This window comes from Strongylocentrotus purpuratus, unplaced genomic scaffold (genome assembly GCF_000002235.5).
Source record: "Strongylocentrotus purpuratus isolate Spur 01 unplaced genomic scaffold, Spur_5.0 spur5_scaffold_17, whole genome shotgun sequence".
NCBI classification, from domain to species: Eukaryota; Metazoa; Echinodermata; class Echinoidea; order Camarodonta; family Strongylocentrotidae; genus Strongylocentrotus; species Strongylocentrotus purpuratus.
The window spans coordinates 22,139,969-22,165,692 of NW_022145602.1; the positions used below are offsets into that span (position 1 = coordinate 22,139,969).

Here is a 25,724-nt window from a genome sequence, read left to right on the forward strand (position 1 = left end):
TTCAATTTGGCTTTTAAAATGAGCTGTTAGTTACAGCGAAATATTTCGACGTTCAACAAAAAGGATTTACGAGCATTTTGGACAATTAATAATTATAAGCCCATGGCACACTATACGATCAGACTAAGATTCGCTTTTCGAAAAAAAAAATTGCAAAAGCACAACAAAAAAGATATTCATTTCGTAAAACCGTTTGGTTATTTGATTTGATGAACAAATAAATTATCTGTTGTGTTAGTACTAGGTAATTTATTGTATTTGAAAGTATACGATATGATTGTAAGAACTAGTATAATGCTATAGTAATGAACAGATACACTATCAATATTTAGTGAACAGAGAAAACCGATCTCGACTAGCACTTGTGCTAACTTTGGGTTTTCTTTTAGCAACAACTTGAATTTGTATAAATGTGTTTTATGTAAGCATTAATTAAGTTTTTGCAGTAATTCATTGTTTTTTGTACATTATGTACAGTGTGTATGTTATTGTTTTGTCTTGCATACTTTGTTTTAAGATGTACATAAATTTTGTTGTTGTTAATAAACTTTAAAATTCAATAGCCTTTGGTACGAACATTTGAAATGAACGAGGATGAGAATAGTCATTTGATTCCCCAAATATAACTTTTGAGTGATTTTATTCTCCCTTGGATGAAGAAAAGCCAAATCGGCTCAAAATCGTAGTGACGTCAGACCAAATTTTGATTATTTAAGATTTGAACCCGATTCGGCTTCTATTCTTACTCTGAGAGTTATAAGCACCAGCATTCAGGGGCGTCGCTAGACCTTTTTCAGTGTGTGTGTGTGGGGGGGGGGGGGGGTGTAGAGGCCAACGATTACCGACAAAAGTAGCCACCAATTACCGACAAAATTAAATTTCCAATATCTCACAAGTCAACCCTATAAACCTGGGCCGAAGGCTAAATTGTTTTTTCTTTGGACTATCTACAGTACTTGCATATGCGCAAAATGGTCATTTTCCTCGACGACATTAATATACAAATTATTTCTTAAATTTAGTCAGCATCATAGCTATATATTTTAATGCAGGCGCGGAGCTAGGATCTTATTTTAGGGAGGGGCGGTAGTGAGCAAGAGAATCACTTAAAAGCGCGCTCATAAGGGGGTGTGGGTGATGAGCCTCCCGCGCGAAGCGCGGAAGCTTAGACGTTTCCTTAAATTATTAGGAAGAGAAGACGATTAATTGTACCGTTTTCGACTGGTAATCCTAGGCTGAATGAAGTTCCCCCCCCCCCCTCCCGCGCGAAGCGCGAAAGCTTTGACGTTTCATTAAATTATTTTTAAAAAAAGAAGACGATTTGCTGTACCATTCTCGACTGTTTATGCTTTCCCGAATTCAATATTCCCCCCGCGCAAAGCGCGGAAGCTTTGACGTTTCATTAAATTATGAGAAAAAGCAGACGATTCGGTGTACTGTTCTCGACTCTTAATCCTAATCTGAATGAAGCTTCCCCCTTCCGCGCGAAGCGCGGAAGTTTTGACGTTTCATTAAATTATTAGAGAAAGAAGACGATTCGTTGTACCGTTTTCGACTCTTAATAAGCCCTATTCATCTGAATTCAGTTTCCCCCTCTCGCGCAAAGCGCGAAAGCTTTGACGTTTGCTCATATCATTAGAGAAAGAACACGATTCGTTGTATAGTTTTCGACTTTAAATAAGCCCTATTAATTTTGTATTAATTTTGTCTGAATTCAGTTTCCCCCTCTCGCGCAAAGCGCGGAAGCTTTGAATTTTCCTTACATTATGAGAAAAAGCAGACGATTCGGTGTACTGTTTTCGACTCTGAATCCTAATCTGAATGAAGCTTCCCCCTCCCGCGCGAAGCGCGAAAGCTTTTACGTTTCCTCATATCATTAGAGAAAGAACACGGTTCGTTGTACCGTTTTCGTCTTTTAATATACCCTATTATTTTTTTCTGAATTCAGTTTCCCCCTCTCGCGCGAAGCGCGGAAGCTTTGACGTTTCCTTAAATTATTAGAGAAAGAACACGATTCGTTGTACCGTTTTCGACTCTAAATGAGCCCTATTAATTTTTTTCTGAATTCAGTTTCCCCCTCTCGCGCTAAGCGCGGAAGCTTTGACGTTTCCTTAAATTATTAGAGAAAGAAGACGATTCGTCGTACTGTTCTCGACTCGTCTAAATAAAGTTTCCCCTTCCGCGCGAAGCGCGAAATTTTTGGCGTTTCATCACAATATAGAGAAAGGAAGACGATTCCTTATACCGTTTTCGAATCTTATTAAGCCCTATTCATCAGAATTCAGTTTCCCCCTCTCGCGCGAAGCGCGAAAGCTTTGATGTTTCTTAAAATTATTAGAGAAAGAACGCGATTCGTTGTACCGTTTTCGACTCTAAATGAGCCCTATTAATTTTTTCTGAATTCAGTTTCCCCCTCTCACGCGAAGCGGGGAAGCTTTGACGTTTCCTTAAATTATTAGAGAAAGAAGACGATTCGTCGTACTGTTCTCGACTCGTCTAAATAAAGTTTCCCCTTTCGCCAAATTTTTGGCGTTTCATCACAATATAGAGAAAGGAAGACGATTCCTTAGACCGTTTTCGAATCTTATTATTATTAAGCCGTAATCATCTGAATTCAGTTTCCCCCTTTCGCGCGAAGCGCGAAAGCTTTGACGTTTCCTCAGATTATTAGAGAAAGAACACGATTCGTTGTAACGTTTTCGACTTTTAGTAAGCCCTATTTGTCTGAATTCAGTTTCCCACTTTCGCGTGAAGCGCGGAAGCTTTGACGTTTCCTTAAATTATTAGAGAAATAAGACGATTCGTTGTACCGTTCTCGTGGAATTTTTGGCGTTTCATCACAATATAAAGAAAGGAAAATGATTCGTCGTACCGTTGTTGACTCTTAAACCTTGTTTGAATTTAGTTTCCCCGAAAATTTTAAACCTCTGATTTCTTTAGCTGATATTATAGGAAAGTGAAACTTCGAGAAAATACAAGTATTGTAGTTGTAGTCACTCTTGAAGTCGTCACAGCGGATAAGAAGTCGCAGTTCGTAGGGAAAAAAAACTTGTCGGCCGACCGACAATATACATCTCACCGACTTTAAAGTTATGCATTGATGAGGATCGAGCAAGAATACCGACACAGCTGACCCGACACAGCAACATATTTACCCGTGTTTTTCTTGCTCCCTCGACGAGACGACTCCACCCAACAACCCCCTTTTCTCTTTTACTCCCACTCCTCCTCTCTCAGACTCTTACCTCCTCTCTCTCTCCTCTCTTTCATCCCCCGTTTCTTTTGTTTCCTTTCACTCCTTTTTCTTCTTTTTTCCCTTTTCTTTCTTTTCTTTCTTTTCCTTTCTTTCCTTTCCCCCCTGTTTTTATTTTTTTCTCTTTCTTTCTTCTCTTTTCTTTCCTTTCTTTTCGTTTCTTTCCTTTCTTTTTCTTTCTTTCTTTTCTTTTCCTTTTCTTTTTTTCTTTTCTTCCCTTCCCCTCTCTTTTTTCCCTCTCTTTTTTCCCTCCCCCTTTTCTCTTTTTCCCGACGGCAGCGCAATTTTACCGACAATATGCTGACAGGTGGGGGGTGTCGCACCCCCCATACCCCCCCCTTTGGCGACGCCCCTGCTAGCATTATATGTGGTATTCTTAAAAATAAGTAATATTACATGTAAGCAGGACAATGTTAAATTTCATGAGAATGAAAATATCGAAAAAATATATTTTCTGATTAGATGTTCATGGATGTAACATGTACTTTCAATAACCTATAATGAAACAAGCCTGTTTTGGAAACGAACTTATACGTTTCTGATACCAGAAATAGCCAGTGGTATAACTGTGATTTTCATTGCCGCATACTACGATTCGATCATTGGTGCCCCTATCCCGTCAAAGAGAGGTAATTTTCGCCTTTACGACAAAATATTATATGGAATAAACTGCGCTATAGATATTGGTATGATTGGTATTTGTTTTTTTAACCCGTCAAACATCTGTCGTCACTATGAATTTATAAACATGATTAAATCTTAACATTATCGGAGGTCTTTAGTAAAACCAGGGTTTTCAGTATGACTAAAGTGTAATTTGTTACCACCAAAGCTGCAAGTTTGAAACAGGAGTCAACCACTGGTTCTAAGCATTTCGAAAGATACTAACAATTAGATGATACTTTGATCACTTAACCCTTACTGTACATGTTTTTTTTTTTTGCACCTCCTTGATGGAAAGGGGGGGGGGGGGGACTGGGAGCCACTCTCCCCTATGGTCTCACCCGTCGAATGTCCAATGCACACGAAAAATTTGCATGTATGTAGATTGGAACGAGATTGTAAAATTAGTTTGTTTTTCTTCCTAATATGCACATTTGTGTCCTTATAGTCTATTTAATTATGCACAATGCCCCTTTTTATGCATTTTAGCGAAACCCTTCATATATGTATCTGGACTTGTGAATCTTTAACAAGTATTGATAAATATTTCCTTCATTTCAAATTCATGAGGTTTCATTTTTTTAATGATATTTGACAGTGCATAATTTGCTTAACGCAAATAACGCATTCATAAATGTCAAATCTGTAAATATACAGGGAACTAGAATCATTACAAAAATTGTCAGATTCTACTTTTGAATGATGAAATTCATCATTCGTATGTTACTTCTTATATATCACAAAATAGTTATTTTGATGTAATTAATAATGATAATTTATGCAAATGATTTGCGATTTTCAAATATTTGGCCTTATTTGTGCTTTTTTAGTATATTTTTATTGTTGCGAGAACCAAAAGCACATTTAGGTAAGCAAAGAGCTGCGGGAACTTTAATACTGCTACTGTTAATCTGAGATAGCGCTAGATGGGATTTCGCGTAGCGCTTCTATTTAAGGGCAAGTCCAATCGAATCAATTTACTTTTATTAGTAGCAAAAAATTAGACAAACCAATCAAAAAAAAATCATCGAATGGGGATGATGATAGAATGTAGTTTTTGAAGCTTCTACCACCCGTGAATTTTGTCGCGCCAGCTTTCGTCTACTTCTGTAGACTTTCTCATCCTAAGTGATCAGTCACACGTTTTCAAAAAAACTTTGAGCAAAATCGGATAAGAAATAAGAAAGTTATTAATTTGTAATGATTTGAAAAACTTGGAAAATCTCAAGACAAAATGGCAACTCACTCATGATTCTGTGACGTCTTTGCCTCACTATCCACTAATTGTTTTCTTTATATTGTTAATATAAATTTCCCATTTCCCCCCTAAAATTCTTTCTTCCTCACTCCAGCATCCAAGTTAAATTGATAGTAATATGTTTTTGTGTCGATGCACTAACAAAGAGTATTTTTTTCTCCAGTTAAATCGTAAAAATGTGAGTTTTTATAAACATTTTTTAAATAAAAATCCTTAATTTATGAATAAACAATATTCTGAAAATAGTATCAACTCTTTAAAGTTCATAACAGATTTTGTGAAATGTCATGCACGCAGCATGTTACAAATCATATAATCTGGCAAAATACAGCGGGAAATTGGGATAAGAAGGGAAATTAATGGGATAAAAATCAATTGTAGGGAATATAATATGAGGAACCGGCCAGGTTCTGGACTAAATTTTAACAAGCCTCACATCAACAGAACGTTTTGATTTCCAAGTGGACCTCCTCGTGAATAATAATGAAAAAACTACCGTTGGTGAAGGTGATGGGACAAACTATCACTTTCGAGGTGATCTGGATGTAGCTATCTTTCCGAAGCGAAGCTGAGGAAAGATAGCGTATACATTCAGATCGCCGAGGACGTGATAGTTTGCCATCGCCTAAAATCAAAAGGTGATTATTTGCTTTATATTCCACATCGGAAACATTTCACTTCTTCCGTCATTTTAGAGCAACAAGTCATCAATTAACAGCTAGTAAACGGTGTACGATATACGTACAGTGCTTGTGACCATATAGTTCGCGCGTGGCCAAAATTCGCTTACTAACTCTCAAAGCGGTTAAAGAGGAGAGCAATACGCAGCGTATACAATTACAGTGCGTTGCCCTGTGTAGATAGGACTTATATCTCCAGTGAAAGTGTATGCCTATCTACACAGTGTAACCAGCATGTCCCTGGTGTAACGAACTTTTTGCTTCTCGCAGCAATGATGGGCGAACTATCTGTCATCACGTGATTTACTTTTGACCAATCGTAGAGCAAGATTCTTAGTATGTGGAATATAATAATAAATACTACTACTGCTACTACTTCTACTACTACTACTACTACTACTACTACTACTACTACTACTACTACTACATCAACTACTGATGGTAATGAAGATGATGATAATAATACTGATGAAGATAAATATAATAACAATATTAATGATTAAAACAATGATAACAATACCAATACTACTACTACGAATAATAATAATGGCAATAATACTAACACTATGCATTTATCTGCTTATATGGTGGATATGTCCTCATGCGCTGTAATAGAGAGAGAGAGAGAGAGAGAGAATATAAACAAATAGTGATAAGTGAGAGATACGATCAGCATTCTAAGTCATCAGTTAACATTGGAAATTGTCCTTTAAAAAACGAACATTTTAGGGGGGTTTAGGGAAATTTAGGGGGGGGGGGGTTTACACATAAAAAAATACCAAAGGGGGGGGGGGGGGGGTTTAACCCCCAAACCCTCCCCCTGTGTACGCGCCTGATTGCGATACCTCCGTATCATACGTACGCGTTCACCGAAGAGTGAAAGTGAAACCGCTTATTGTATAAACAAGGGCGGTCCATGTGCGACGGCCGTAACCCCGAATGCTCCCGCGTCGTAGAAGGTCTGTCTGCGCTGAGCGAAAAATCGCTAATAAAGAGTAGAAGGAGTGTTAATCCTAACCAGAGGACTTGTTGTGGACATATGTTTATATGTCGACGAAAGCAAATATAGAATAGGAAAAGAGTTGTGTGGTCGTGAGATCGTGATATTGAGTACATATATAAACCATAACGATCATTTGTTTATGTGTAGAGTTAGGTATTAGCTACACCAAAAAAATATGGGAGACATCAGATTACGGATAGACGAGATATATTTAGAACAGCAACGGCAAATATTACCTAATCGAATCAAATTCATTTATTTGCATTTAGGTGGCACTATGTTAACCTCAAAGCATTCTAACAGCAAACCCGGTACATGCAAACGCATCTCGTTTTTTTCTGGGTCGCACTGTCTATACATATAAATCATAATTAAAACAAATGAAATTACATTCATTGAGAGTTCACTTCAAGAGATGTGAAATATCAATGTTTGATATGTAAGCAGCGCTTAAAATACACGGGGACGGTGGGCGATTTGACCCCGTGAGCTCCATAATCGCCCCCGGCAGGTTTCTCACGGGGGCGATTGAAGAATTAAAATTCGCCCCGTGGAGTTTTAAAATAAAGATTATCTTTTCTGATATAACTTTAACACAATATTGAGTATCAATTTTCAAACCTTAAACCAATTAAATGGAACTTAGATGGCGCTTTCTCTCCCATCTCTATGAGTATTACAGATAAATACAACGGAAGCTCGCAGTACATGCAGCTAGTGAGGCCGTCAGCAATGCTATACTGCGCTGGAAGTAACGGTGTGCACGCTGAAGCCCATTATCTGCTGGAGCTGGAGACGATCGCGCAAAGACTGAAACTTGGAGAAGTTTTTCGTTGTGAAAAAAGTGTAAATCCTCTGAAATCTGGTGATTCTAAAATACCAGCAAATAATGTAACTCGACCAATATTGAAAAGAAGAAGAAAATGTTGCGGGGCGGATCTAGGCGGTTTAGGGGGTTTAACCCCCTCCCCCCCCTTGGGCTGCCAAGTGTAAATATAGTTGAAATAGTTGAAATATTTATTGGTTACTGAATCATCATAGGTTATAACAATAATGTGACAATGTCTTTACATGAGTATAAAACATAAGTTAAATTACATTTCCACATTCAGTAAATCATAGATACATACGCTCGAAGAGGTGATGATACAGAAGGACTACAGCCTAAGCGTGACAGCTTGATACGCTTGCAGCCCAGAAACATTTAAAATCATAACGATTGTAAAGTAAAGTAAATTACAGAACATAATTGGGGGAAAATAACAAAAAATAAACAGTGACTTGCAAAAAAAAAAAAAAAAAAAAAAAAAAAAAAAAAAAAAATGGGATAGAGGGTGCATGGGAGGGGGATTTTCCTGCTATATCAAGGAAATGCTGACAAACATATATGATATCATGTGTTAATTTAAGAGATTTGTCAATATTTGCTCAATAAAATTGATTTCACACTTTTCTTGAAAGTATATACTGACTTCAAGTTACGGATGTCAACGGACAGTGAGTTCCAAATATCCGGACCAGAATGTCTTATAGATTTCATAGCCAAAAAATGTGATGTGCATAGAAAAATGCTATCATGTGTCCAGACCTACATAGTATTAGTAGATGCCAGAAAAAACATCACTAACGGGGGTTCAAAAAAGCACCAACAATTCGCCTCGCCGCTTTACGGCTCTTTGACGATGCTCCGCATGTTAGCAGATGCCAGGAAAACATCACTTACGGGGGTTCAAAATAGCAACAACAGAAATCGACTCGCGGCTCGTGGACGATGCTCCACATCTTTTTTGGGGTTACCCCCCCTCACCCTTAGCAAAAAGATGGATCCGCCCCTGTGTTTTGGGAGGATATGGTAACGAATAAAAGTAAAGAAAGAATGTAAATAAGGTTGCTCCGAATAATGAGGAGGAAATTATGTGCAGAACGGGAAGAAATGGAAAGAATGTCATCACGGGATAAAAGTCAATAACAGCAATGTTACAAGTAAATTTCTAACAGGAAAAATGCCGACTTAATCAATGATAATGATAAAATACCAAGGAGTTTCTTAGGTACAAATTCAATGGAAATTTGTATTAAAATAAGAGCCCCGTCAGCACTAAAAGAGCCCCCGTGAGAAGGCTCACGGGGGCTCTTTTTTCTTTGGAAGAGCCCCCCTGGACCAATCATTTATTTGAGTCCTGTATGTAAGTGGTGTTAATTAGTATTTGTAAATTGCCGTGACGAAGGATTTTATAAATTGAATGGTCTATTCTATATACATATGTATATCCCTTGTATATTAATTTCCTTCTCGTGAAATTAAACATGTGATATATCTGGACTTCATTATGAGTGCGGGTTTCCTGCAATGAAAACACCAGTTTATACCATGTTGTAAGCGCTCACTTATCTATAGTTATTGAGAATCTACCAATATTGGAAGAAACTTATCTAATTAAAGGCCTGGTACAGGTAAACTGTCCAAATTGCAATTTAGAGTAAACTGTACTATTTGTATTGGTCTGATTGGGCTACGTATTTGAAGCTAGCAAATATCTGTCGTCATCTTGAATTCGGGGAGCTCAACTAGTAGGATGTCTTTACATATAGCAGATCGTACAGTATGACACAAGTGACGAGTTGCGCTTACGGGATTGCGGACCACCGAAGCTGCACGTATGGTTCAGTGTCAAATCAATATTGGGCATTCGTCGGATGCCACAAACCAGGTGATTTGATTGTGAGAAAATAAATGACACAACGCACTAATCCAATAAATAAATACTTGATAGTAGAATATACATTTTAATGTTGGATAGTTTCTCGGCTCTATAAATGTATTATTATTATTATTATTATACGAACTTGCTATACAAAGTTTAACACCAGTTTTGCAGTTAAGTATCTTAATTAGATTGCTTTCTTTAATGAATCAAGAGACTGTCGACCCTCTCATCTCATTTTCACCTTGCACATTCTAGTAATTTTTTCTTCAGTTTTCCTCCATGAAATAATGACAAATATCATTCAAAATATTTGAATGCATAATGAGGTTTTGTTTATTATTTTTGTCAGAAGTTGTAAGGTCATGTACAAATATAAATATTTTGGCGTTGTTAGAATACATTTAACACTTACACGAACCTATATGTTCCAATCATTGTAATAGGTTCAACAAATTACATCTAGTGAAATGAATTGATACAACTTTCAAAGATGCAAAATATGTTCCTATTTACATGTTCAATACAATGCGAAAGACTGTTAATATACACAATCAAAACAATCAATTTAGGATGGGACCTTGACCATGGGAGATGTAAGTTGGTCTAGTGGCACTTTCCCGTGGTCAGCTCTCTCTGTCATCGATTCGATATCGACTGGTAATCAACCTCTCTTCTATCGCAACAGCCATTTTGAAAAAGTACTTGAATTGATATGATATGATTTTATTTTAATTTTAATTGATATACTAGTAAAGAAACATCTGAATTGTAACATACATGATAAGATGGCACAATAATTATGGAAGGACAGCCCTGCTTAGCCATGCTATAACAGCACATTTGTTCTACCGGCGGGTCCTAAAGATAAAACAAACGAGAGAAAAGTGACATGTAGCAAACTAAATAATTCAACATTCGTCTACAACTTAAAAAACATTGGCCCGAATTCACAAAGGAGGTTTGTCGACAAACCGAGGTTTATGTACGTCATATGACGCGTTTTGACACGTTTTTAACAAACCTGGTTTGTAAAAAACAAAAGGAGGTTTGTCGAAACAAAAAGAGGTTTGTCGACAAACCGAGGTTTTTCGACAACCCTCCTTTGTGAATTCGGGCCATTGTGCATTAACATGGTTTAACCCAAAATGCAAAGCGTATCAATTTTTGTGACGTACTATCTCACATTCCAATTAAAATATATAGAACATATTACATAGCTACAATCATATCTACGTTGATACTCGGAATAATTTAAAGGGGAACTAAGCCTAAATAATTAATCTAGATATTCTGTAAAACAATATAAATTGCTGCCTTTTGATGTACAACAAATCTTACGAACCTGTACAAGAGATATACAAATGAAGATTTGTTGGCATAATGTTATGCCTTTTAGCATGACATGGGCCCAGCTATTTGCTTGTAGATGTGACATACCAGTTGGAGTTGTACTTGTGTCATTAACCAAGCTTCAATTGGAAACATTTGTTAAATAAATAACAAAAACTTTACGTTTTAATGAGGGAATCATAGCCGAGAAGGTCAACATTACATTTGGTGAAAAATGTATTAAAGGGTATAAATTGTAACTCATTTATTTAAAAATATTAAAATAAAATATATATGTTGAAAAATCAATTTTATTTAAGCGAAACCTTTACCCCAGAACAGCAACAACCTTCTATGCAATTTGCGTTCTGGCAATTAGAGTAGAAAGGATAATAGCAGGTGAATGAAATGCTTCAACTAAACAAACACCTGGGAAGAGAGCATCCATCAATTTGAATACATTTAGTTGATAAACGACTCCCCATAGTACGTCATGCAGTCAAGAAAATGGCGATGCCCATGTCTTGCTGATAAACTGTACTTTATTCTTGCTTTTTGCCTTTATTTGGTGTGGAATGCTGTAGGTTGATGAGGAATAGTGTAATTTATCTCTCAGAACAACCAAATTTATTACGTGGGGTTAGTTCTCCTTTAAAGGTAGGCATTACTACTGCAGCTAGAAAGGATTAGACCACACAGCGAGCCATCGAGGTCACTGTGACAGGTGGCTATCTCATTAACTCAGCTCTCATTTAACATAAGAAGGATCGTGAGGGACCAACAGGCACCGATTTGGGAAATTTTCTATATAGAGGGAGCAAGTAGCTACAAGTAGGACAGTGTGCCTTTAAGTAATTAGTTCGGCGATTTCACGTTTATCAGTGCACCGTTGTTTTGTACACGGCGTGTGTACGGTGCATCAAGGTAATATTGATAATACAACTCGATTCAAATGTATATGATTATTGATTTACCTAGTTGAAATAAGCTCCAACAATAATATTTCTAGAATATTGCAGACTACGTCTTCGGCGCTAATCAAAAGCAGTTTCATACAGCCCCGGATGTTATATTAAGGCATCGTTTGCGCCATCTTAAATTATAACACCAACACCAACTCCTAACCAAAATCTAGGGCCTAACCCAAACCTGACCGTGAAAATTGATAACAGCAAAACATTTTATCAGTAAGTGGATATTAAAAGCATAATTGCAGTACTCCACCTCTAAAAATTGGGTAATGAGCATATTGAACGGGTGCGCGCCAATGCGCGAGCCCAACGAAGTGCTGGCAGAGAGCGGGAGTATATGGCCTAAGATGTCTGGACTGTACGAAACTGCGTTAGCGTGTATACAAAACTCGGCTCGAGCTGTTAGGACGATATGTAACATGGTAACGTGGTCTAAATGTAGTTCCTGAAACTGCACGTTTTCTTCACTGTCAACCACTCGATTTCTTTTTTGTGTGTGTCATCTCACTTGGTTTGTGGCATCTGATGAATAGTCGCTGAGTGGTTGACAGTGAAGAAAACGTGCAGTTTCAGTACTTAAAATCAGGTAAAATAGCTTTAAGTCATACTTCTCGTGCTGTCGTATTTGTAGACATCCAAACAATCATTTGAACTCTCATAATTAAAGAACAATGATACTATACAACAATCATTATTGTTAAATTTGTTAATATAATGTATAAAACCAGTAACGTGTATAATTACCAAAACATAAATACGAATAGGAGCAAAACCCTGCACTTTGAAGGCATTTGCGGTCTAAAACAAGAACTCAACTATCCCTTTAAATCTTAATTAAGTATCTACTGTTGAAGTATCCTCAAACACAAATTCTTACAAAATCTTAACTAGTAAAACAAAAAGTAAAGAGAATAACATAATAATAAATTCTTAAATAATGATACAACAATTATGGTGCAAAATGTAATCATATATTACAAGTTATAAGTATATACCATTATAATTAAAATAATATATAACAAAACATGAAAATAAATAATTCTTCAAAAGGTAGGTCTCAAGTGCAGTTTTGAACGTATGGATGGTAGGTGCAGTTCTAATGGCGAGCGGGAGAGAGTTCCAGAGGGTGGGAGCATTGAAGGTGAAGGAGCTACGGTCGTAGTCCTGGGTCTTAACACGAAGAACCTCAACAAAATGTTTTCTGGGATCTGAGAGCACGGGAGGGTGTGTTGGTATGGATGAGTTCAGACAGATAAGAAGGGGTAGAGTTAGGGGAATCCGCTTGTTGGTTGTAAACCAGTGGAGGATACGGAGAATGGATGTGGTAGAACCAAAATCACATACAACATACATACATAGATGAGAAACAGTTTTACGCTTGACCTTTGACTCAGATGCAATAAACACAATATTGAACATTAGTATCACATTTAACATGTGTTATTTGTAGGTGTTTGTAATGACTTGTTTAACCCATACATGTAATTATAAGAATTGATTCAAAAACAGTTTCAGTGATTACTAGACATAATTCAACTCCTCTCTTGCGTCGCAAAAACACATCAAACGAAAATCCCTCTACCTAGTTTGTCCTGGTATTCGTTTTCTTGTAAACAAAAGGTCCTCCACTGGTATCAGTAAATTTGAACCCACGTCTTGTTAAGTAAGTTAGTCGGTTTTCGGGGGCATCCTACTTGAACTTGAGTACCTGACTGTATACATTCTCAAAATTTGTAACATAACGGGTCAAGCTAAAACTGGCAGTTGGGACGAACTGTATGGTTATTACGGGTATGATTGAAAGATGTATTTTGACCTATCCTTTTTTTTTTCATTTTGGATTCGGGGCAATTCAACTGGTGGGATATTTTCATTTTGTATAGTAACAACAGAGATTTTACTACAGTGACGAGTTTCTTGACTGAATTGCAGACTTCGGAATAGTTTATCATTACAAAATAGAAGTAGTCTGTTTTTAATAGAAGTATTCTATTCGTTTATTATTTATTTATGACAAGCAGATTAGACTCCTGCAACAGCTTGTTGTTTGGACTTCCCGCAATTGATATTCACCGGATCCAGCTGATACATAACATTGCAGCGAGGCTGGTCACTCGCACTCCACACCAACAAATTATAACTAGTACTCCACTAGAACTAACTAGAAACTACACTGGCTTCCTGTAGATAAGCGCATCATATTCAAACTCTTATTAATTATATTTAAAGCACAACATAGTTCTTCTCCTTCATACCTTACTGATTTACTCAAACAATACCACCCACCCCGAACCCTCCGTTCAAATAATCAAGCATTACTTTGTGTACCAAAAACCAATACTATATTCTATGGGGGCAGATCATTTGCAGTTGCTGGACCAAACCTTTGGGACAATCTCCCCAATTTCATACGACAGGCACCAACTTCTGCAACATTCAAATCTTCACTAAAAACGCACCTCTTTGGCCTTAATTAAATAGTTTAAACTATCCTTACTTACGTTCTTTATTTCGATCATGTTAGCTATCTCTTTATTATGTTATTTACTATGTTGAGTTAGTCATTTTAGTAGTATAAGATTTGTATATTTCTCTGTGTTGATTCCTTTTATGTGATTATATATGAAGAGCTTAATTCCAAAAGGCGCTAAATCCATTTTTTACCAAAATGGAGTTATTAGTATGAGTACATACGAGTTGCACATGCGCATTTAAATCACCATTCCTTTTCTCAAAATAATTTTCAGAAATATGAAAAAAAATTGACACAAAAAATTTGTTTGGTTCCAAAAGGCGCTAAATCCAAAAGTGTTTAATTCCAAAAGGCGCTATATCCACCTTGTGTGTTTTGATCAATCAGAGCGCAGTATTGTTCCAGTGACCCGGATTGACAACAGCTTTTAGCTTGCTGCTTGCATCGAGATCGATCCTATTTCTGCAGTATTTACAGTGTTTTGATAGTCTTTAGCTCACTTAGCAGCATGGATGAGGGAGGGGTGCTAGTTGAGAGAACCAACAATCCAAGAAAAAGGAAGCGTAATGAAAAATAATGGGCCAAAAACCAGAACAAGGAAGATCATAACACCGCTCCTCGTAAGTTTAGTCCCACTTATTCATTTTTGTGTTAGTGTGTAATTAAGTGCAGATGCATTTGCATTATATTGCATTGAGTGAATTGTAATACTAATAGGTAATAGTCTAACTAAGACTATTGCAATTCTGTTTGCATGTAGTATGAGCTCAAGGCTTAACCAAAACGAATTACTAGATACAATTTTGTAATTAAACTGAGGCCGTGAGGGTAAATTACGTGTTTACTGCCGCGCCACGGCTTCGCCTTCGCCGGCTTTAGTCACATGGTCACTGCATTTGGTCACTATCTGCCCTGGACCTGGTGCAGTAGTTTATGGATATTTCACAAGCCTTAGTTACATCATGCCATAGCATAAGTGTAATGATAATTAGCCATCTATTAAGAAAATATCTGCTGTAAGTCTGTAACAAACATTTTGTATTTGAGTGCAGTCATAATCGGTGTTTTGATAAATTTGAGGAATTTGTTATCGTGGAATACCTGATGTTTACCATGATGACTTTCGTTTTATCAATAGGGAAGCAACCAGCCATTGGATGCCAGCACATGCCTCACAGCTTTTGTAAGGCATCTTTGCTGACAGAAGGAGACATCACAGATACTTTCCAGGACTGCTACAGAGACTCGAACAACCGCGGCAAGATTCATTCATCATGTGCCACTTACAACTCAATCCAGTCATGCGCCATCGAGGAAATGGTCCACAACCAAGGAGAGAGCGGAACTATGCCCCAACATTTCAAGTAAGTTTTAATTGAGTCATTAAAAAAAAATATCATTTGCTTGCAAATCAAATTGTTGAATACAGATCATACACAATTGCCAGAATTGATACCAATTATCTCATTGCAATAATTTTCTGTTAATTTTAATTGACTTGTTTAGTCGCTGGGGTTTTTCTTGCTACTGGGGAAGGGGGGGGGGCTTACATGTTTTGTCATGTGTAATATGCTATCTATGTTACACATGTCAAACTAGGTCGTAATGTTGTTTTTATTTTATACCGGGTAGCGTCGGTTGAACCATAAACAACTGGGTCAAAGTGAATTCACGAATTCCCCTCGCGCAATCAACATACACTGCATGTCACACTGTGCAAAAAAATGTGCACTCGCGCAATGCAATTCTGTATGTAGATAACATGCACGAGCAGTATAGGCAAGGACAGTTGGTGGGAGGGGGGGGGGGGCTATGCTTAGTATTACAAACTTGTTTATTTAGATTAAATGAAACCAACAAAAATAAACTTTTCATGTACGGTTTTTGTGATTTATAATACAGGTAGCTGGAAATGTCCATTAACAATGTTTCACTTTTAATTTACAGATAACGACACAGTAAGGGAAAATGTGGAGGTGTGCTCCGGAAGATTCAGATCCATCCTTGTACTTGGTAGGAAACGTCTGGGCAACCTAATGAAGTACGCCTGCCATTCAAAATCACAGAGGCCAAACGCATCTACATGAGACCAGCTCCAGCCCCAGTCACTGTCGCCAAGTATTATAGCGCACCTGGAGATGAGTACACCATATTGAAGAGAGGAAAGAGATGGAGTACTCTTCTGGTCAATCAGCTCCCATTGTTAAGCTGTGTAAAGCCAGCGAAGCAGCGGGATGTAGCAAATCTTCTACGAGCGATGGGGGTGGAGCTACAAGTGGACCCGCTAGTAGGGTATGAGCCACGCAACTTCATTCAGGAAGTAGGTGCCTTTTACAAAGAGGTGTGCGCGCCTACTGATGCAAGTGACGTAGAGAGTGATGAGGACGAGGGCATCATTGCTGCCTATGAAGATTGACATTTGATTTCATGCCTTTTACACAGTTAATGGATCAGTTTAAACTATTTAATTCAAGAACAGAGAAGGCTTCTAAAATGTGCATTCATTGAGCAGTGCTGTTGGAATCAAATCCCGTTTTATTACCCATGTATGCATTTTGTTGTAAGTAGCGCTGGTAATTATTAATGCAAATTTACTAAACCAGAATGCATGCACACAGATAATTAATATTTGGCGCTTTGCTACCTTTACTGTATGATAACAACTAATTGATTGTGGCTAATCTCACTACTTTACAGTAGATTGTAGGCCTACTGATATTGTATGGGTAGAGTTTTATTGCTCCTACTTCCATTAGGATGTTAACAAACAATTATTCAAATAATATGTATGCATAATCAGCACTCAAGTATGTCTTTTATCTGCTGTTTATGAGGAGTGAGTTACATTAGTGAACTATGAATAATTTCCATTGTAAGGTATCTTCTTGTTGACATTCATATGATATTGTTAAAGAAACTGTACATTAATGACTGTACGTTAAATTATTTTTAAGTACTTGCCAATTCTTGTATGTCTTAATTAACTCACCGTTATGACATGAGATAATGAGTAAAGCAAATTTTTAAGATTTTCAAATTTCACACAATACAAGTCTTTACTGCCTGTTTATTTTAATGGAAATTATTCATAGTTCACTAATGTAACTCACTCCTCATAAACAGCAGATAAAAGACATACTTGAGTGCTGATTATGCATACATATATGGTCTCATGTAGATGCGTTTGGCCTCTGTGATTTTGAATGGCAGGCGTACTTCATTAGGTTGCCCAGACGTTTCCTACCAAGTACAAGGATGGATCTGAATCTTCCGGAGCACACCTCCACATTTTCCCCTTGCTGTGTCGTTATCTGTAAATTAAAAGTGAAACATTGTTAATGGACATTTCCAGCTACCTGTATTATAAATCACAAAAACCGTACATGAAAAGTTTATTTTTGTTGGTTTCATTTAATCTAAATAAACAAGTTTGTAATACTAAGCATAGCCCCCCCCCCTCCCACCAACTGTCCTTGCCTATACTGCTCGTGCATGTTATCTACATACAGAATTGCATTGCGCGAGTGCACATTTTTTGCACAGTGTGACATGCAGTGTATGTTGATTGCGCGAGGGGAATTCGTGAATTCACTTTGATCCAGTTGTTTATGGTTCAACCGACGCTACCCGGTATAAAATAAAAACAACATTACGACCTAGTTTGACATGTGTAACATAGATAGCATATTACACATGACAAAACATGTAAGCCCCCCCCCTCCCCCAGTAGCAAGAAAAACCCCAGCGACTAAACAAGTCAATTAAAATTAACAGAAAATTATTGCAATGAGATAATTGGTATCAATTCTGGCAATTGTGTATGATCTGTATTCAACAATTTGATTTGCAAGCAAATGATATATTTTTTTAATGACTCAATTAAAACTTACTTGAAATGTTGGGGCATGGTTCCGCTCTCTCCTTGGTTGTGGACCATTTCCTCGATGGCGCATGACTGGATTGAGTTGTAAGTGGCACATGATGAATGAATCTTGCCGCGGTTGTTCGAGTCTCTGTAGCAGTCCTGGAAAGTATCTGTGATGTCTCCTTCTGTCAGCAAAGATGCCTTACAAAAGCTGTGAGGCATGTGCTGGCATCCAATGGCTGGTTGCTTCCCTATTGATAAAACAAAAGTCATCATGGTAAACATCAGTTATTCCACGAAAACAAATTCCTCAAATTTAACAAAACACCGATTATGACTGCACTCAAATACAAAATGTTTGTTACAGACTTACAGCAGATATTTTCTTAATAGATGGCTAATTATCATTACACTTATGCTATGGCATGATGTAACAAAGGCTTGTGAAATATCCATAAACTAGTACTGCACCAGGTCCAGGGCGGATAGTGCCCAAAGGCCAAAGCCAGTGACCAGTGACTGAAGCCGAAGCCGTGGCGCGGCAGTAAACACGTAATTTACCCTCACGGCCTCAGTTTAATTACAAAATTGTATCTAGTAATTCGTTTTGGTTAAGCCTTGAGCTCATACTACATGCAAACAGAATTGCAATAGTCTTAGTTAGACTATTACCTATTAGTATTACAATTCATTCAATGCAATATAATGCAAATGCATCTGCACTTAATTACACACTAACACAAAAATAAGTAAGTGGGACTAAACTTACCAGGAGCGGTGTTATGATCTTCCTTGTTCTGGTTTTTGGCCCATTATTTTTCATTACGCTTTCTTTTTCTTGGATTGTTGGTTCTCTCAACTAGCACCCCTCGCTCATCCATGCTGCTAAGTGAGCTAAAGACTATCAAAACACTGTAAATACTGCAGAAATAGGATCGATCTTGATGCAAGCAGCAAGCTAAAAGCTGTTGTCAATCCGGGTCACTGGAACAATACTGCGCTCTGATTGATCAAAACACACAAGGTGGATATAGCGCCTTTTGGAATTAAACACTTTTGGATTTAGCGCCTTTTGGAACTAAACACATTTTTGGTGTCAATTTATTTCATATTTCTGAAAATTATTTTGAGAAAAGGAATGGTGATTTAAATGCGCATGTGCAACTGGTATGTACTCATACTAATAACTCCATTTTGGTAAAAAATGGATTTAGCGCCTTTTGGAATTAAGCTCTTCATATATGCTTGTACAGCGCGAAGATAAACTTATGTTTATTTTACGTTATATAAATATTGTATTACTATTATTATTATTATTTATTTGTCTCCTAAATATAACTTCCCTTCCCCTGTCTATTATTGTTGTTCTCAAAATAATATAAAGGTATGACTTTACCCCTGACTGAGGTAATGGATTTGTTGTTAAGTGGGTTTTTATCCCCCAAAACACGTTATAGTGCGCTGTTAATATCAATATCATCGTCAGAATGAAAGGAACATTTGCTAGCTATAATCTGCTGGCTATGGAAGTCAGAAGTTAGACCAGGACGCTGTTCACACCATTGGTCTACTTTTTTTTGGTGCTTATTATTTTCTTCAGTCAGAAAAAGGAGTAGAAAAAGAAGAAAAATATGTCGAATATTTACTGCCACCGACCAAAGATTTGATTAGTTGTGGTTTGAAATTGTCAATCTATTGAACATTCAAATATGGTGTCGTCGAAGCCACTGTCCTTTCTCCGTATTACAATGGTTAATGCATTGGCGTTCTAAGCCAGTGGCAACTGTTCGGTTCTAGGCAGAGACGTTTTTTCAACCTTTCCAAAATGTTCTAATAGGTATGGTAGTTAGGGAGAACTTGGATTTTAGCTAGTAACTATTATTCCTCATTTTCATTTGCGCTTCATATATATATAATTATATATATATATATATATGTATTCATATGATTTTGTTATGCATTTTCGCCAATAATGGTTTATTGGTACAGCTCGAATTTTCGACGGATCCTTACGTTTCTCGATAATTGCCCATTGAAAGGGTTCGGTTCCAAAAATTGCTACATCCTCATATTTAAAAAAATATATTTTAAAAGTAATTAGTTGATGCGAGAAAATCGAAAACGGAAAACGAAAAGTGTGTTGCAGTCTTAAGTCTTTATTCGCTATACATTGTTTGTGTGCACTTTTTCAAAATTGAGGGGGGGGGGGGGGGGGAGGGGACGTGTTCCCCCGTCCCCCCGGGATCACCGGCCCCGATTACCTGGCCTTCAAGAAGGAGTGTACTAAAACCTATGAGGTTAACCTGGGTAAACAAGACATATAACTTTCCATTATATTATTAGTTTTATAATAATAATAATTATTATTATTAATATTATTATTATTAAAACTAATAAAGGCATAAACACCTTATAAAGAATCAGTTGACAACGAAAGCCTGATTATTTGAAACAGTGTTTAGCTAATAAAGTCGCATTATATTGGCCTCTCAGGGCAGATTTAATGCCGATCGCGTGTTTACTCAGTTCTATGACTTACAGGTCTTACGTAATGCTTTGCACTTTATACAAATCGCCTCCGGAAAAATCATTGTCTTACATTTGACCCAGCCAAAGACTTTTCGAGAGACTAAGGGATGTTTCTTGTTGCGTGCAGACTTGTACACCAATTTATAGTATTTCCACGAATTCTTGTATCGGCGAATTATAATCTACCGCACATGTAAACTCACTATAGCACCTCCTTACAAAAAATACATTGACACCACGGTAGAGAAATGGCAAACTGCAATGCTGTAATGGTGATGGTGGTGCATGGTGGCAGGGAAGAAACATCGAAATACAGGGAGGTATGATTTATTTCATTTTTGTTAAAGGGAAAGTCCACCCCCAAAATAAGTTTGTTTCGATAGAGGCAGAATAATAAGAAAATTAGGTGAATGAAAGTTTGAGCAAATTCTGAATGAAAATAAGAAAGTTATGAATTATTGAAGTTGTGATCAATCAAATACAAATTGGCAACTCTGTGACTTATTATACGAGCTCTCCTTCATTTGCTTTGTGCATAATATTCCATAAAATCATGTTTTCTTCGTTATTGATGACGGAATATATATTTGTTCCTTGCAGGGGGAGTATAGAAACATATTTGCAATTATTATATTTAGGGTGCATGTATGGTTAAAAAATTTCTTGAGGGAAAATGAAAATTTTAGATTTTTTTAGTACTGAGCAAATGGAAGTTGAGCTCGCACGAGACGTCATAGAGTTGCCAATTTGTGTTTGATTGATCACAACTTAAAAAATCCTAACTTCCTTATTTTCAATCGGAACTTGCTCAAACGTTCACTGACTTGTTTCTCTCATTTTTCTACTCCTATTAAAACTAACTCAATTTCAGGGTGGACTTCCCCTTTAACGTATGCAGTGAGATACCAGAGAGGACGCCATTCTCAAGATGATGATGACGGTGATAACAGCATTTAGATGGCGCCACATTGAAATTATTTAGGAAAAGCATTAAGAACGAAGAAAATATTGTACAGTATTGTTAGAGTTACCTGTACTATGCGTATTTCTTTGATTGGTAATTGTTAATTTAATCCGTTGAAGTCTTGAGAAAAAAGGGAAGTTTGGATTCTGTCAATTTTAATGGTGGGATAGGATCGATTGAAGCATCATTGTTACATTATGACTATAGTATTGAGTTGTTTTTACGGGATTGTTGACAACCAAAGTTGCATATTTTCTTCATGTAGGCCTACAACCAAGTATGCAAGTATGTCAAAAACATGTCAAATAATTCAATTAAAAACCCAGCCTTTCCAAGAAGCAAAAATATACCGACAACAAAGACAACAAATTAAAATTGTTTTAAAAATAAACAAACAACAACACCGCCAAAACAAGAGTAACACACAAACGACACACATTCGAAATCAAGCAGACGAAGGCCTGATTCTCCAAAACCTGAATCTTAATCAAGGTCACAAATGCCACTAGACTTTAATTCGTCACTTTGACGAATTAGGTGATACGTGCTATTTTGTTATCATGAAAGTGTGCCGATGATGATCTAATGATAATGATCATAAATACGATAAAGACCATGATTAAGAGTGGTATAGCGCCCCCTTCAGGTATTCGATAGAGATTTGTAGAATCAGGATTTCAGAAAAAGTCGCCTAACACGCTAACTAAGACAATTCTGACATGTCGCCTTTAATTGAAATTTTCACTAAGATGATGTCATCGAAATGATAAAAGATGTACGTCAATATTGTAGATAATTTATTAGATGATGTAGATGTAGATAATTGATTTGGAAGAACATAGAGTACTCATAACCTAGATAGTGCTCAAAGATCAATGTCATGAAGATTCATGATGTGAACGAAATTCACCTTCCTTAGGCATAACACGCAAATTAAGAAAATTCTGAAATGTGGCCTTTAATTAAATTTTGTACTATGATGACGTCAATGAAATAAAAAGTAGTGTGTATTTATCTTGAAGGCAATTGCCTCAACTACAAGAAACCGAAATTTGGAAGAAAATCAGTCAATATTATGAGAAATACACTAAATTTTCCATAAATATAATGACGTCATAATATGCAATTTTGTATTTTGACTTCCAAGGCCATTATGATGACGTCAAAATGTATTGAATGGCCAAATGAGATATGAAATCATATCTCTAACTCATACTCTATCTAAATATGAAAAAATGGCAGTCCTTATTCACCCCGATGCACTTTTTATAGGCATGTTTTTGCCCATATATGCTATGTAATACATGAGCTCGCGCGCACGGTTATTTTTCTTGAACGGACGCTCATTCCGTTATTAATAGTGATAAAGAGATGAACATGGTATCAAATTGTTCAGAAAAATATGAGGAATATCCTGTCAAAACAAATATACTAGGAATTATTTTTCGTTCGGCCGTGACAAACGAAAACGTGCAAAAATGCGTGTTTTGCGCGATTTTTTATGAAATGCTTATAATGGCCTGAAACGTATGCAAAAAAAGAATTAAACGATTTTGAGCAATTTAAAATTTTACGCGCGCACGTACGCGTACGCGCAGTTTTGCGCGCATTTATTGACCTGAAATTGACCGGACAGATATTGATCTTAATCCTGATAATTATAGATGAAAAATTAATATCCGTTATGAAGATATGATCATTAGTTGATTTTCACAAAATGGCGCCTGGATGACGTCACGATTATTTTGAGTCTTTGAAAAGTCACGCAGTTCTAAGTTAGACTAAGATCTATCATCATTGAAAAATTCATAACAATGGCTTCATTCAGTCTTGAGATATCCTGCGAACAAATTTGAGGAAGAATAATAAATAAAAACTAGACTTTAATTCGTCACTTAGACGAATTAGGTGATACGTATGATAATGGTTTACATAAAGAATAATGCATTACACGATATATTAATTTAAAAAATGCTTCTCCCATTTATATGCTTCTCCCATTATGATCTATCCATATGTCAAGATTAAATTGTGTCTCCTTGATCATCATGGATCAAGGGAAGATGGATTGAAACAATATATGACCTTTGACCCTGTGCAGTAACTAGTTACACATTTGACTCTAATTTACATCATGAAGAACACCTTTTGACGATTTTATCTTATTCAAAGAAATGAAAATGTAATTGATAAATGATTATCATCATTATGATAATGATGATCATGATGATAATGATCATGATCATGAGCGCGATCCTGACATCTTATTGAAAAAATAAGGATTGATTTAGATAGCATATAGTCTAAGCTACAACATACTCAAAAATCAACAAAATCCAAGAAGAACTAACGGCGATATTGCTCGCAAAAGACAGGAATGTAGAATCCAGATTTGAGAAAAAGTCATCTCCCATAGGGATTACACGCAAAAAGTAATGGATTAAGTGATAATAGGGTAATAATAAAGTAAAAAGGGTTGTTTATGACATTATTTTTCGATTTTACGTGTTTAAATAATCAAAGGAGATGGTACAGTGAAAGTTCAAAAGGAAAAAAAAGTGGAGAAAAAAATTGTTGGAGACACCCGGACTCGAACCAGGGATCTCGAGGTTGAAAGTCAAGTGCGTTACTGATATATCAAAACATCTCCCATAGCGATTACGCGTAAACGGGAAATGGAATTCTGAAATCCTACTTTGCAAGTTAAATATGAGCATGATCCCGGCATATGATCAAAAAATGAAGTGCACATTGGATATAGGTAATTGTCTCAGCTACAACATATTCGAAGCTCAGCAAAAACAAAGCTAAAACAACGGAGATATTGCTCGCGAAAGACGGAAATGTAGAATGCAGTTTTGAGAAATAGTCATGTGCCATAGAGAATACACGCAAAATGTGAAAAATTGACATGCCTCCTTTAATCGCAAAAATACGCCATGATACCTTTGTCAAACTGGAAAATTATGAAAAATGAATTTGTAGAAAATTGTCTCAGCTAGAACATATCAAAATTTGAAAGAAAATTAATCAATATTTACAGAGATACAATCAATTTTCCCAAAATATGCTGACGTCATAATATGCAAATTAAAATTTTGAGTTTGGAGGCCATTATGGTGACGTCATGATTTAATTGAGGATCAAATGAGACACGCAATCATATCTCCGACTCATAATCTATCAAAATATGAAAAAATATTAGGAGTTTCTATCTATTTTAAAGAGTTACAATGAATTTTATATAGGCATGTTTTTGCCCATGTATTGTGGATAAAGATAACACAAATCCGCGCGTGCTGTCAACTTTAACGGACGCTCATTGCGTTAATAAAAGGTGAACAAATTATCAAAATGCTTGGAAAAATGTACCAAATATGATGACAGAAAAAAATCGGCGATTCTATGTAGCAGAATGCAAGTACGCGCGAAAACGCGCGCGCATGCGCGTGTGCGTAATTTTTTTATCAAATGCTCCATATGGCCTGAAACGTATGTAAAAATAATTTGGGATGATTTGAAGTATTTTGAAAAAATTTCGCGCGCGTAAACGCGCGGACAAAAGCGTACGCGCATTTTTGCGTGCATTTTTTGACCTGAAATTGACCGGACGGATATTGATCTAATTCATGATAAATATGGATGAAAAATTACTTTCCGTTATGAAGATATGATCATAAGTTGATTTTTACAAAATGGCGCCTGGATGACGTCACGATAATTTTTAGTCTTTGAAAAGTCACGCAGTTCTAAGTTAGACTAAGATCTATCATCATTAAAAGTTTCATGATAATAGCTTTTTTCATTCTTGAGATATCTTGCGAACAAATTCGAGGAAGAATAATAAAAAAAACTAGACTTTAATTCGTCACTTTGACGAATTAGGTGATACGTGTGTAACATAATGAAGAACGCATTTTCACGATTTCATCTTTCTTTATTAAATACTACTTCCATTATGGTATATCCATTAGTCAAGTTTCAACTGTGTAGAACAGAGGGAGACAGAGCAATATAATAAGAAGAAG

The 25,724-nt window shown here is 36.6% G+C and overlaps 2 long non-coding RNA genes across 2 annotated transcripts; one reads left to right on the top strand and one right to left on the bottom strand.

The window, feature by feature from the left end:
* Positions 1-14,655: 14,655 nt before the first annotated feature.
* Positions 14,656-16,827, top strand: LOC100892579. Its single transcript, XR_004064494.1, has 3 exons — positions 14,656-14,958; positions 15,477-15,702; positions 16,286-16,827. It is a non-coding gene; the product is annotated as an uncharacterized LOC100892579 (long non-coding RNA).
* Positions 16,828-17,503: 676 nt separating this feature from the next.
* On the bottom strand, positions 17,504-19,442 carry LOC105446043. Its single transcript, XR_004064495.1, has 3 exons — positions 18,973-19,442; positions 18,229-18,454; positions 17,504-17,649 (listed from the first exon to the last, which is right to left on the bottom strand). It is a non-coding gene; the product is annotated as an uncharacterized LOC105446043 (long non-coding RNA).
* Between the last annotated feature and the right edge of the window lie 6,282 nt (positions 19,443-25,724).